The sequence below is a fragment of the Podarcis muralis genome, chromosome 7 (assembly GCF_964188315.1).
Source record: "Podarcis muralis chromosome 7, rPodMur119.hap1.1, whole genome shotgun sequence".
Classification (NCBI taxonomy): Eukaryota; Metazoa; Chordata; class Lepidosauria; order Squamata; family Lacertidae; genus Podarcis; species Podarcis muralis.
In genome coordinates, this window is record NC_135661.1 from 62,598,998 (window position 1) to 62,612,757 (window position 13,760).

A 13,760-nucleotide genomic window follows, 5' to 3' on the forward strand; every position below is an offset into this window, starting at 1 on the left:
GACCACTGCAGGCAGTTTTATTATTATGATTTTTTAAACCCTCCCACCATCTCCCTCCTCTCTTGCCCCCCTACAGGTTTTTGGAACACAGCCTGGCTTCATTTAAAGATGCTTTGTCTCTCTGCTCACTGAGTCAAGCTCCACTTCTGATGAGATAATTACACCGCAAGAATGTACACTCCAAAGTCAATTGCGCTTGGATCGCTCTGCTTTTCTCCAGCACACTCCTGTCCACAACCACCCCCTCTGCCAGCCAGCTGGATAAGAGAAAGAAACAAGAGTTTCTGTTTCCAAAATTGGCACCTGGGATAGGACTGCACAAGAAATCCTGCTTCAGTGATAAAGCAGGAGCTCAGGAAGAAATTTTCCCCAAAGCAGGGACAATTGGCATGGTAGAACTTAGCATTAATGTTTAGCCTTCATAATAAATGCAGGAACCATGACAAAAGCATTAACCCTAAACATCAGGGAAGCAGATTGAAGCAAAACATTAGGGGAATGTTCTTGATAGCAAGGGGCTGTTAACAAATGGCTAAAGGGGGTTCTCCTTCCCTGAGGTATTTAAGCAGAGGCTGGATGGCTATCTCCCAGGGATGCTGTACAGTCATAGGTAAAGGTAAAGGGACCCCTGACCATTAGGTCCAGTCGTGGCCGACTCTGGGGTTGTGGCGCTCATCTCGCTTTATTGGCTGAGGGAGCCGGCGTACAGCTTCCGGGTCACGTGGCCAGCATGACTAAGCCGCTTCTGGTGAACCAGAGCAGCGCACAGAAACGCCGTTTACCTTCCCACCGGAGCGATACCTATTTATCTACTTGCACTTTGACGTGCTTTCGAACTGCTAGGTTGGCAGGAGCAGGGACCGAGCAACGGGAGCTCACTCCGTCGTGGGGATTCGAACCGCCAACCTTCTGATCGGCAAGTCCTAGGCTCTGTGGTTTAACCCACAGCGCCACCCATGTCCCCTACAGCTGTACAGTCATACCTTGGGTTAAATGTGCTTCAGGTTGAGCGTTTTCAAGTTATGCTCCGTGTCAACCTGGAAGTAATGGAGCACGTTACTTCTGGGAATCACCGCTCGCGCATGCACAGACGCTCAAAATGACATCACGCACTTGCGCGGAAGCGGCAAAACGCGACCCGCGCAGTCATGTCTTACATTCTACTCAGGATGCAAACGGGGCTCTGGAACGGATCTCGTTCGCATCCAGAGGTACCACTGTACTTACATCACACATTGAGCAAAGATAGCCTGTTTCAGGCCAGGTCCCAGCTAGAGGGGGTCCATAATAAACCCAAGTTTAAACCCCATTTAAGGCTAGCTCACCTAACATACATATATTCCCTTAATCCTTAAAATAGCCCTGGCAGGTCACCTGAGACCTCACAGTTGATTTTACCCAGCAGCTGCATGGTCCACAACTCACATTCAACAGCCACTGCAAAACACACCCGTCACATCTGCTTTGTCTAGACGTAGGACTTCCCTTTAACATCCCAACCCTTTTTTCTTACTCGAAACCTGTTCTCCAAATCTGCCCTTTCTTTTTTTCTTTTTTTAAATGTATTTTTTATTAAAGATTTTATTGGTTTACAAAAGTATGTGCAATGTCTCTCTCTTTTTTTCAAGTAACATTTTTTACAAATCAGTTTCATTTGTGGAGACATTCTGAGTAGAACCCCAAACATTTTTTAAAACTGTGTTTCAGGAAGATCTACTGCTCTAGCCTACAAGGGTAATTAGGAGCGTATTTGTTCCAATAAATGTTTATGGCTCCATTCCATGGAATCCCACACAGATTGTGATTTACGGTATCTCCCTTTTCTCTTATTCTTTTCTAAACACAACAACTTCTCTATATCCCTGCACATTCCCAGTTGCATAAATGCTGGTTGGTCCCTTCTACATGTCACTAAAGAAACTTTGAATGAACAGTTTGAGCGTCACTTGTCTGCATAGGTCTGGTCTGAGGAATCCCAGCCTCCTGCATCCAAAATAAGATGGGGAAAAGCTAGACCAAATGGAAGAGGTTCCTTTGTTTGTGTCAGTGCACACGAAACCTTTAAAACATGCCAATTTCCGAGCAAGAGGATGCACATTTCAGACTGTAGTTGGTTTCTCTGTGGGTGGGGCTTAAGGACTGAAAGGGTCTTGGGTGAAGGGACCTATGATGGGTCCCCTCCTGTCAGTGGGTCCTGGTAGACTTACTTGCCATGGGATTCCTGGTTAGAGCTCCAGAAGTACCTAACAGACTTATTTATTGCCCTCCCCCATAAAATAAAATTAATAATAATAATAATAATAATAATAATAATAATTGTCAGCACTTAATGTGAGGGAAGACCTGGTGAAGGGTGATCTATTGGGTAGTGCCCATGATAGTAATTACAGTGGTACCTCTGGTTAAGTACTTAATTCTTTCTGGAGGTCCGTTCTTAACCTGAAACTGTTCTTAACCTGAAGCACCACTTTAGCTAATGGGGCCTCCTGCTGCTGCCGCACCGCAGGAGCACGATTTCTGTTCTTATCCTGAAGCAAAGTTCTTAACCTGAAGCACTATTTCTGGGTTAGCGGAGTCTGTAACCTGAAGCGTATTTAACCTGAAGCATATGTAACCTGAGGTACCACTGTACATCTATGTCCTTAGCCTCCACAAAACACAGTGGATACCAGTGTTTGCTGGGGTGGGGGGCTGTGTGTGCAACCACTCTGTGTTGGGACTGGACAACAAGGCAAACCACAGTTATTTTTCCCCTTTCCGAATCAAGAAGAAGAAGAAGAAGAGTTTGGATTTGATATCCCGCCTTTCACTCCCTTTAAGGAGTCTCAAAGCGGCTAACATTCTCCTTTCCCTTCCTCCCCCACAACAAACACTCTGTGAGTTGAGTGGGGCTGAGAGACTTCAAAGAAGTGTGACTGGCCCAAGGTCACCCAGCAGCTGCATGTGGAGGAGCGGAGACGCGAACCCGGTTCCCCAGATTATGAGACTACCGCTCTTAACCACTACACCACACTGGCTCTCAAACCACAATGTCAACAATGTGCCCACACAAAGCCTCATGCGGCTGTTGTTCTGTACTCCTCACTTTTCTCTGTGCTGCCTCTCTGTGTTCTTCTATGCCTATGTTCCTTTACTCTGGTTCAGGAGTTTTTAACCCTAGGGCATCCATGATGAGGCACCCATAAACTGGGTGCAACCCATGTAATAAAATAAAATGTATGCAATATTTCGTATCTGCATTTTTCTAAGGAGGGGGTCCATAGCTTTAATCAGATTCTTGGAAGGGCTCGTGAACCCCTCCCAAAGGTGAAAAACCAGTGCTCTAGGTCAATAGGCTTTGATGCACTAAAGAGTTCTGGTGATTTTTTTTTTAATTTTCATTTGTTAAAGCAGAGCAGCAGAGGAGTTTGTGGCTTTTTTTAAGTTAAAAGTTTAATTTAACTTAAAAAATAATAATCTGCAGCTCTGCATGGGAGGAAAAAAAATACTCCAGAACACCTAATCACTGTTAGCGGACAATCACACCCCAGGCAGTACTAAGTATATTTTCACCTGTAATGCCTACTGAAGGGCATCCTCTCCCAACACTAAAAAAAAGTACGTGGAAAGTCAAGACAGCCAGCAGGAAGCTGCAAATATATATATATATTTAAATATACAAGCTACTCAGCCACCCTTCATTATTTTAGGAAAAGAAAGTGCAACAAACAAACCCTGCTCCCCTCAAAAATGTGAAACTAACATCAATTTTGGTGTTTTACTTGGCCTAATAAAAGCATTGACCTAATATGGACCATGGAGTAAAGTAAATCACTTTAATTCCCCTCACAAAAGTCTCTGAGCTTATTTGTCTGCAATTTGGCAGCCTTAATCCACTCTGGAGGAGTTATTGTGTTGGCAAATTTCATCTGTTTCTGCCAAATGGGGAAAAACGTTATAAGAGTTTTTAGAACCGCATAAAGAGTGAAGAGGGAACACGGGGTTTCATTTTGACACAATAGCTCAGAACCCAAACTACAGAGCAAAGAGTAAACATATAGAATTTTTTTAAAAGGTGAAGCCTGGGGCCTGTGCACACCCCTAGTGTTTTTTGGGATGAGAATTGCTAACATGGTGCAGTTTCACATAGAATTGCTGACAGGAGAAATGTGGAGTCGGGTGGGGGGAAAATAAGTCATTAACTGTGGCTGTAGGAGCCTCTTAGAGGAGTTCAGTGTTTTATCTAGTCATCTTCCATCTAATAACAAAGTCCCAGCACTTCCTGCTTCAGAGTTCCAGCTATGTTGGGGGCCTCCTGGCATAAGAAGAAGGAATTTGGCATGATGTGATTTCAAAGTGGGGGAAGGCGGATTTGATTCCCAGCTCTACGTTGTTGTGAGTTTGGGGGTGGGGGGTTAGGCAGCATGCCTGTAAAGGTAAAGGGACCCCTGACCATTAGGTCCAGTCGTGACCGACTCTGGGGTTGCGGCACTCATCTCGCTTTATTGGCCAAGGGAGCTGGCATACAGCTTCCAGGTCATGTGGCCAGCATGACTAAGCTGCTTCTGGCGAACCAGAGCAGCGCACAGAAATGCCGTTTACCCTCCCGCTGGAGCGGTATCTATTTATCTACTTGCACTTTGACGTGCTTTCAAACTGCTAGGTTGGCAGGAGCAGGGACCGAGCAACGAGAGCTCACCCCGTCACGGGGATTCAAACTGCCAACCTTCTGATGGGCAGGTCCTAGACTCTGTGGTTTAACCTACAGCGCCACCCGCGTCCCTCCCGCCACCCGCATCCCTCCCGAATCCCTTCTAATTCCTGGATCCAAAAAGGATTCAATTGTTGGGATAGCCAGGCAATCTTCTTGGTAATGGCCCCTAGGTACAGGTGATTAAGGTAATGAAGGAAGTAGCTGTGTGCCAGAGGGAAAATGGGTGGGCTCCCCTCCCTCAAGTGGCTAGTAGTTAGAAGGACAAAAGCCAGAGTTGAGGGGTGTGAGAGGACTAGAAGTTAGAAGCAGGCTGCAGGCAGAAGGCTGAGAGGGAGAGACATGTCTGATTTCTATTCGAATCCAAGGCTGTGGCTATAAGAGAATCAGGACCCTCTTAGGGTGTTAATGCTGTGAGCCCCTCCAACGTAGGTTCAGGTTGCATATACAGTCATACCTTGGGTTACAGATGCTTCAGGTTCAATTTTTTCGGGTTACGGACCGCCGAAACCCGGAAGTACCGGAACGGGTTACTTCTGGGTTTTGGTGGTCACGCATGCACAGAAGCGCTAAATCGTACTTTGCACATGCGCAGAAGCGCTGAATCGCAACCCGCGCATGTGCAGGTGCGCCGCTGTGGGTTGCGAACGTGCATCCTGCATGGATCACATTCACAACCCGAGCGTCCACTGTATGCGTAAATAAACCATATAGCATAAAGACACCACAGTCTCTGGCATCCCTCATTCCACAGAAACTGAACCTTGGGTAAGTGCTTGGAACCCCTGGAATCTTGTACCACTCAGAGACTGGGGTGGCGTGCAACAATATTTTCTAACTTGGCTCTCTGCCCAGGTGAATTTGTTTCTTACAAAGTGCTGTACATATTCAATTTGCCTCTTTCTGTCTTTTTTCCCTCCCCGCCCCCCCCCCCCCACTTTGGACATCCTGTCTATATGTCACTTCATCTTGGGCCAAAGTCTGGGAAATGTTGTAGGCCCCCGAAAGTTTGGGATATTAAATGAAACTGAAGTCCATCTTTGAAAACAGACTTTAAAATGGCATTTTCTTCTGTTTAATATAAAGAACCTCAGAGATCCATCTAGTCCAGCCTCCCTGTTCACACAGTTGCCAACCAGATGCCTTTGGGAAAACCATAAGCTTGACACAAGTACAAAAGCACTGTCCCCTCTTGTGATTTTACAACAACTGGCAGTCTGAGGAATACTGCCTCCAACAGTGGAGGCACAACATAGCAATCATGGCCAGCAGCCATTGATAGTTTTATCCTCTGTGACTTTTTCTAATCTTTCAAAGCCATCCAAGGTGGTGGCTATCACTATGTATTGTGGGAGCAAATTCCATAGTTTAACTACATGCTGTGAGAAGTCCTGAAGATGCTGTTATCTGTCCTGAATCTTCCAACATTTAGCCTTATTAGTTATCTCAGAGTTCTAGTATTTATGAGAGAGAAATAAATTTCTGTATCTACTTTCTTCATACTATGCATAATTTTATATACCTCTGTAATGTCCCCTCCTTTCTAGTTGCAGAGTTTGAAAATGTTGTACGTTGGCACATTTCCTTCAATATATTAAAAAAAGTATTTTTGCTGAGCCTTTGGGAGTATAAAATTTATGTAAAATGGAGATGATTAGATAGTCAATTCAAGGGTATACAGCTAATAAGCTAGTATTCCTTTAAGTGGTCAAGAGTCTTGTTTTAAACAGCCCATTCTGCCCTTTATTCCCCCTCCTCCTGAGAAATATCTTGCAAAATAGTTCATCCGGGTCACTGGCCCCTTGCATATTTTAAATTTTGCGAGATGTTTGTGTGTGTGGCTATGCTCATTAATATCCCTGAAACACAAATATTTTGGCTAGCCTAATCACTCTGATTTAGAGGTCATCGGGAGTAATATTTCTGTCCAGCTCTAGAGCATTTTAAATTGCAAGGCTCCTTATCCGGGCTGAACGTACAGTCTGTGAACATTTGGAAAAGAATCTGCCACAGAACAGATGCTTGGTCTAGAAGCCGCCTCCAGGCCCAAGAATTACCCTGTAGCGCAACAAAAGCAGGTTCAGAAATAAGCCAGAACATTTATTGTGTAAAAAGGTACAGGATTTCAGCAGGAATTTGCAGGTGATGCGTTGATTGGAAACAAAGGAGTATGTCCACCACACTTTTGCAGGTACAAAGGACTCAGCTATACAGCTGCAAATAAAACATTTAAGTGCAATATACAATGTGACACTAGATGGCAATGGTGAGCCTTATGGAAAATTCAATGTATTTTTTTAAAACACTCTTTAAAAAAGCATTTTCAGAATGGTTTTTATACGTGTGTGGATTCCACCAAAGTGTCCTGAAAGTGGAATCATGAGTAGCCGCTCCAATACCAACATGAATGCAAATAATGATGAATGCATGATTAAAAGGGCTTTTGGAGCCCCCCTCCCCCATCTCTCTGCCTCCAAGGGGTAAACAAAGTCTTTTTTCTCACCAGGTCAGACTCTCCTGCTGGAAGACTTTGTACTATCATCTCTAACAAACTCCAGCACACCACAGATGCCAATCCACGGTCCAGAAGAACACTGACTTGAGGATAATCTTTCATGCTCAAGCAGGATAATATCCAAGTCTTTTCTGGAAACTGAAACTGATTGCCAACTTGGGGGATTATGTCATGTACATTAAACATATAATTTCTATACATTCAGGCTTCCACTCTCAGTTTGGAAAGTGACCCTGGTTATGATGAATAGATTTTGGCTGAAATACAGGATTGAATTTGGATACATCTCTGGAATGACTGCTTGGTTTTTACAACAGTCGCTGTGATCACAATCTCAAGCAATTGTTGTTCTGGCTTCACTTCTACACGGGTGTGGAGCTGAAGGAAGCTGCTGCCAGCCAAACATTGGAGTCCGAGTATAATGGTAAGAGCCGGGATGGGGAACTTCCAGCCCATGGGCTAGATGTGGTTCAGGGGGGGATCTGCCCCTGGCCCATGGACTAACTTCCTCACCCTGCCCCCAATGAAGCCAATGGGAGGCTATTTTTGTCATGACCCTTGCATCTAGCAGTGATCCAGGCAGGTTCAAGGCTCAGAGCTGGAAGATATGGAAATAGTATGTTAGACTGTTCAGCAGGGGTCACCAGCTTTCCTAGGCCAGTGGGCACATTCGGAATTTTGAGAAAGTGCCATGACACCAGTCCCAAAATGGCTGCCATGGAGTGGCATAACACAAAATGGATGCAGAAAGAGAGACAGGCATTGTCTACACTGACTGGCAGTAGTTCTCCTGGGTTTCAGGCAGTGCTCCCTTCACAGCCCTACCTGGAGATGTCAGGGTTTGAACTTGAGACCTTCTGCACGCAAAGCAGATACGGTCATTGCAGGTTGGGATGTAATCCAGATCACATCCACTCCCCCCCTCCCAACTCTGGCTAAAAACACCAGCTGGGTCTGATCGGATCTGACAGTGCCACAGTTCCTTGCCATCTGCTTTTTCTCTGTGCCAGACAGCAGGAATGGCTATGAAGTAATGGATGGCCAACACGTAGCGCATGGAAAACTCCAGAAGTCTGCTGGGGGGGATCTAGCTGCCTCCCCCATTGCCCCCCGCAGCTGCTTAGATGAGAAGCCAGGACTTCTGGCATATCCATAACTTGACGAGACCCTTGGAGCCTGAGCTTGGCCAAAAGGAACTAGAGTCAACGTGCTTTGGCCTGTTCCTCACCCACAATGGAAACTGCAGTTTTACTGTCAGCATTTTCTGTAGGTGAGAAAGAAAGGCTTCCACCTGCGTAAAAAGGAAAACAAAAGCCCCAAGAGCCATCCATCAGGCTGATAGTTTCCAGCTAAAGTTCCAAATGGCTGCATAGGGGAGAACAAGCAAAGGAATGGAGGCAGCTGGAGCAAAAAAGAGAGGGGTCAGGGCACGCCATTCAGCTGTGGGGTGAGCCCAGCTGCAGTGCAGAAATGTCAGGTGTGGAAACCAGTTACTGACTCAGCCATCACTCTTCTCCCTCCTCTACACTTCAAGGTGGGCTGCCTGCCATATGTATATGAATTAGCACTGCATTATCATTTGTGTGTGGTATGTTCATCAGCTTATTCATTTTAATTTTTTTCAAGAAAAATGTAAGGAGAGCCCTGCTGCCAGTGGCCCATCTAGTTCAGCATCTTGTTCTCATAGTGGCCAAACAGGCCCCCCACTCCTGATTCCCAGCAATGGATGTAAAGTGTTAAGTTATGGGTGTTAAGTTGTGGGTGAACATATCAGACGACACAGCGATTCTTCAAACAGTTCTTATTTATTCAGAGGCCAGAACAGAACTGAACTGAAGGGTTTAGCCAGGCTGCTTATATAGAGCTCCACTAGAACGCAACAGTAACCATTTTCTGTAACTATCCAATCACTGAACGTCACTTTCAATCCCTTATTTGCATATGTGGACCTGAACTATCTACAGTATCCCCCTGCTGGCCAGCCCAGGATGAGAACTTCAGTACATAACATAAAAGTTACCTTTGTACATTAGGCTACTTTTTATACACACCCCTCTTTGCCCTCCATTCACCAAGCAAGTCTTCATCAGAGTTCAAGGACACCTTCCAGCCAGGTAAAAGCAATAAAGGACGGTGTGAAGCAGGGCGGGTGATAGGTACGGTATGTCCAGAGGAGAGTCAAAAGGGCCACACAGAGAGGCTGAAACGGACACATTCAGTAATGTTTACAATAAGTCAATTCTCTTTATTACTTCTCTCAGTTGCTGCCACTCATCCACATCTAAAAGCCTCTGCTGCTCCCATATATGTTTTGAGAGGGGAGGCAGCTGAATTTTTCTTCCATCGTTGGTGCTCAGATCAATAATTCCCAGGGGACAACGCAACAAGGTTTGTGTGGACCACCATCAGCACTCGTGCGCTATCATTACGAGCTGGGAGAGAACAAAGCCAAGACCATCTTTGCTTGAGCAAAGGAGAGTTCACCCATCACCTGTGGTGATGGTCATTTAAAAATGTATCATTTTATAGTTTTTTGTGAGAATAGCAATTTATATTTTAAACTCCTAAACCTCACAGCTTCTGAGCATAGCAGCAAAGGGCAAGCGTAGGAAAGAAAGTACAGTGGTACCTTGGTTTATGAACTTAATCCGTTCCGGAAGTCCGTTCTTAAACCAAAGCGTTCTTAAACCAAGGCGTACTTTTTCATAGCAGTGGGGGACTCAATTTACAAATGGAACACACTCAACAGAAAGCGAAACATGTTCTTATTCCAAGGCAAAGTTCACAAACCAAAACACCTACTTCCGGGTTTGCAGCATTCTTAATCCAAGTTGTTCATAAACTAAGCTGTTCTTAAACCAAGGTACCACTGTACTTCTTTGCCTGTTTGACAGTTCTCTGTATTGGACTGACAATTAAAAATACCACAGAAACGCGACCAGAGTGGCTCAAAGTCTTGCTTGCTGCTGTGATGTGTGGATAATGTAACTACACTAACAAAACCAATCCAAAATCCATTCCCAACCAAACTAATCTGATATACATAGATATATTTAAATGCTATTTGCAGCATCAGCAAAAACCAAGTTGCATCTGTGTTTTCTCTGTAGTGTTCACCCCCATTTATGCCATTATCCCCTTCAGCTCTCCCTTCCCCAGAGGAAACTGACTGAGAGGAGGAACTCACCCATCACCCCCATCTCTGGAAATTCTCATTATGTTTTCAATCCCACTCATTATTTTGGAGGGGAAGGGGAGGGTATGCATTGATTTGGCATTCCTTCTTCCTTATGCTGTTTTCGTCAAGCACAAAAAGGACCCCACCTATTTTAAAAGCCCCATAAATTACAGAGAAACATTTCCCCCCCCCCCATGTAACAGCAAGGCCCCTTGGCTATATTAATGGTGGTATTGCAGCCTTCTGCCACTCTTCAAAGACCAGGGAACATTCCTTGGCTGCACAAGAGAAAAAGGTGAGCCATTGTTGATTTGCAAAGCCCTAAAGTATCCTGGGTTAAATCCAGTGATAAACAGAAATCCCCCAAGTTAAACATTTGGGAGTCAAGAGTATCCGTTCAGTATAAGCACCAACTGCAGCTTAAAGCGCAGCTATGAAGTGCCGTTTGGGGTGGGCCCCTCATCCAGGGGACTGGCAAGATAGTTTTTCTGTTCAGCTTTTCTGTCACCCAGAAAGGCAGTGGGATAGTTGGGTAATTACCCAACTTTGGACTTGAACGGTCTTATGAACAACAACTCCTCTAATCACTATCCTCATCATCTACAATTTTAAAAGATAAGATGGTTCCTATCTGCAGGCTCACAATCTAGTAGGCATGATACAAAAGGAAAATGGAAAGGAAAGCAGAGGGAAAACAGGCATAAGAGCAACTGAGCTAACACCAGGAAAGGGAAGGAGCCAAACCAGTTTCCCTCTTGCCATGAAGCTGCCCTGTACAAAATGGCAGCTCTGTATTGGTCCATCTAGCTCCGCAGATCTACCAATCTGGTGGCAGCAGCTCTCCAGAACTGCAGTCATTGTTCTCTCCTAGTCACATTTGGAGATGAGTGTGATTGAATCATTTAGATGGCTGAGTTGGGATTTGAACCCTGGTCTACCTAGGCCCTAGTCCAACTCACTAACCACTACACCACACCGGCTCACAAAATTAAACTGGTTTTGGATGCGGATTTTGGACGGCTGTGGTATGAAGTAAACACACAGCCTTCTGCCCCTCTGGCACCCATCTCCTTTCTCTGCTCTGAAACATGCGTCCTCGGGTGCGAGGCCTTGCTCTGAGGTTATCAAAGCCATGGGATGAATTTGCAACCTCACACCACCACACTTTATTAATAGAGGCAGCTCTGCCTTTCCTATCTATAGGAGACAGTTGTGCCCCTGTCATGCCAAACAGCTGTCACAGAAGACTATGGCAAATGTCACCCATCAAATGCTTGTGATAGCTTTCCTTGAAAGCAGCAAGGAGGTGTCATAAATTTGCTCGTGATTATGCAAAGCAGGCCCCTCTCTAGGGTTGCCTTCAGACTGTCCATCTTTTGCAGGATGGATTTGGGTTAGTATAATTAAAGTGGATTACAGTGCTCTAGTGCAATAAATCCCGTCCTGCCCCCTTTTAAAGGAATGTTGCAATTAGAAAAGTGATGAGGAAGAACTGAAAGTGTGAGATGAACAATTAACTGGGATGATTAACCATCACACAATCAAATCAGAATGAATTTTGAATGAACGTTATATAACTTAAATCAGAAAAAAATGCTCAATAAAGACTGTCCATTGTGATGGAGAATGGTTGGGGATGGGGAAAATCATGGGATTTATTTTTTTGACTCAGCACTAAATATTAAGAAATAAGTTTCTCCTCTTAAGAAAAGCACACAGTTGAATATCGCCCAGGAGTATCAACCACTTGGGAAAGTACGAGAGTGTAAAAAAGAGGTATCACTTGGGTTTAAGGAATTCTGTTCTTTTCTCTGTCACTACAAAATCCTTTGCTCCTCCCAAATAAGCCCCACTGGCACAGATACACCTTTCACGAGAAAGGAGACTCTGCTCCTGTTTAATAGGCAGGAGTACAGGAAGCTGCCTTACACTAATTTGGCCCACAAATTCATCTAGTCAGGACAGACCCAATACATTTTGCTGCCTGAGGCCGAGCGGCAAATGGTTCTCCATGCCTCCCCCTCCAGCTCATGGTGCATAACATCTGAGGCCAGTCAAGTAATTTTGGCACCTGAGGCAGAGCTCCCCACAAGTGCCTATCACCCTCCTTGGGAGTACAACTACAATAATAAGAAATTAAACAACTGACAATTTGCTGCCCCTATTATGACATCCAAAAGAAGCTGTCTGAGGCGGCTAATTCAGTTTGTCTAATGGTATGGCTGGCGCTGCATCTAGCTCAGTACTATACTGACTGGCAGTGGTTTCCAGAGTTTCAGACAGGAGATGTCAAGGATTGAACCTGGGATCATTTGCATGCAAACCATGACCATAACATCCTATTTCTTACAGTAGCCAATCATATAGCCCAGGAAAGCCCAGAAGCAGAGCATGAAGGCAATAGCTTACTCCTGCTCCCCAGCAACTGTTATTTTACAGAGACCTTATGACTACAGTAGTAGACACTGGTAGATCTATTCTCTATTTATTCATCTAATCCACTTTTAAAACTACCTAAGCCAATCATGACATCCAGAGGCAGCAAAATTCATAAAGTAAATTATGTACTGTGAAATAGTATGTTTCAATGATATCAGTTTCACTTAGGGTTAAATTAAACAAACAGTCAATGTGATTTGCCTCTCCTCCTCCTCAACTTCCATTATTAGTTGGCAGAGCTGCACCGATGTCACACCACATATTGTATCATACACTACAAACATTCTGCTTCTTCTTGGCCCTTAAAAACCCCACAGTATTTTTCTTAACTATTTTAAAAATAAATAAATTTAAGGGGGGGGGGATAACAAACAAATGTGCCATTTAGAAAAGAAATGCATTATGGCTTTTAGTGGTCCAAGATTACCCAGAAAAAAGAAGATCCTATAACAAAAAATGTTGTTACAATGTCCTTAGTATATTTAATATAGGCCTGCTTTCTTTAGGACTGTGTTCCCTCCAAGGCAGATTTCACAGAAAACAGCTCCCACCTCTGGACTGAAGTTAGATCAGACTGAGACTTAACTTTGTGAGCCATGTTGGGAATTGAAGCCATATGATCTCATCATACAGATGGAAAAGTAAGCAAGGGCAATAGGATCCACATTTCTTGTTTACACTGGAGTAAGGACCTAACAGAAACAGAAGACATCAAGAAGAGTTGGCAAGAATACACAGAGGAATTATACCAGAAAGATATGGATGTCTCGCACACCCCAGGTAGTGTGGTTGCTGACCTTGAGCCAGACATCCTGGAGAGTGAAGTCAAATGGGCCTTAGAAAGCACTGCTAATAACAAGGCCAGTGGAAGTGATGATATTCCAGCTGAACTATTAAAAATTTTCAAAGATGATGCTGTTAAGGTGCTACATTCAATA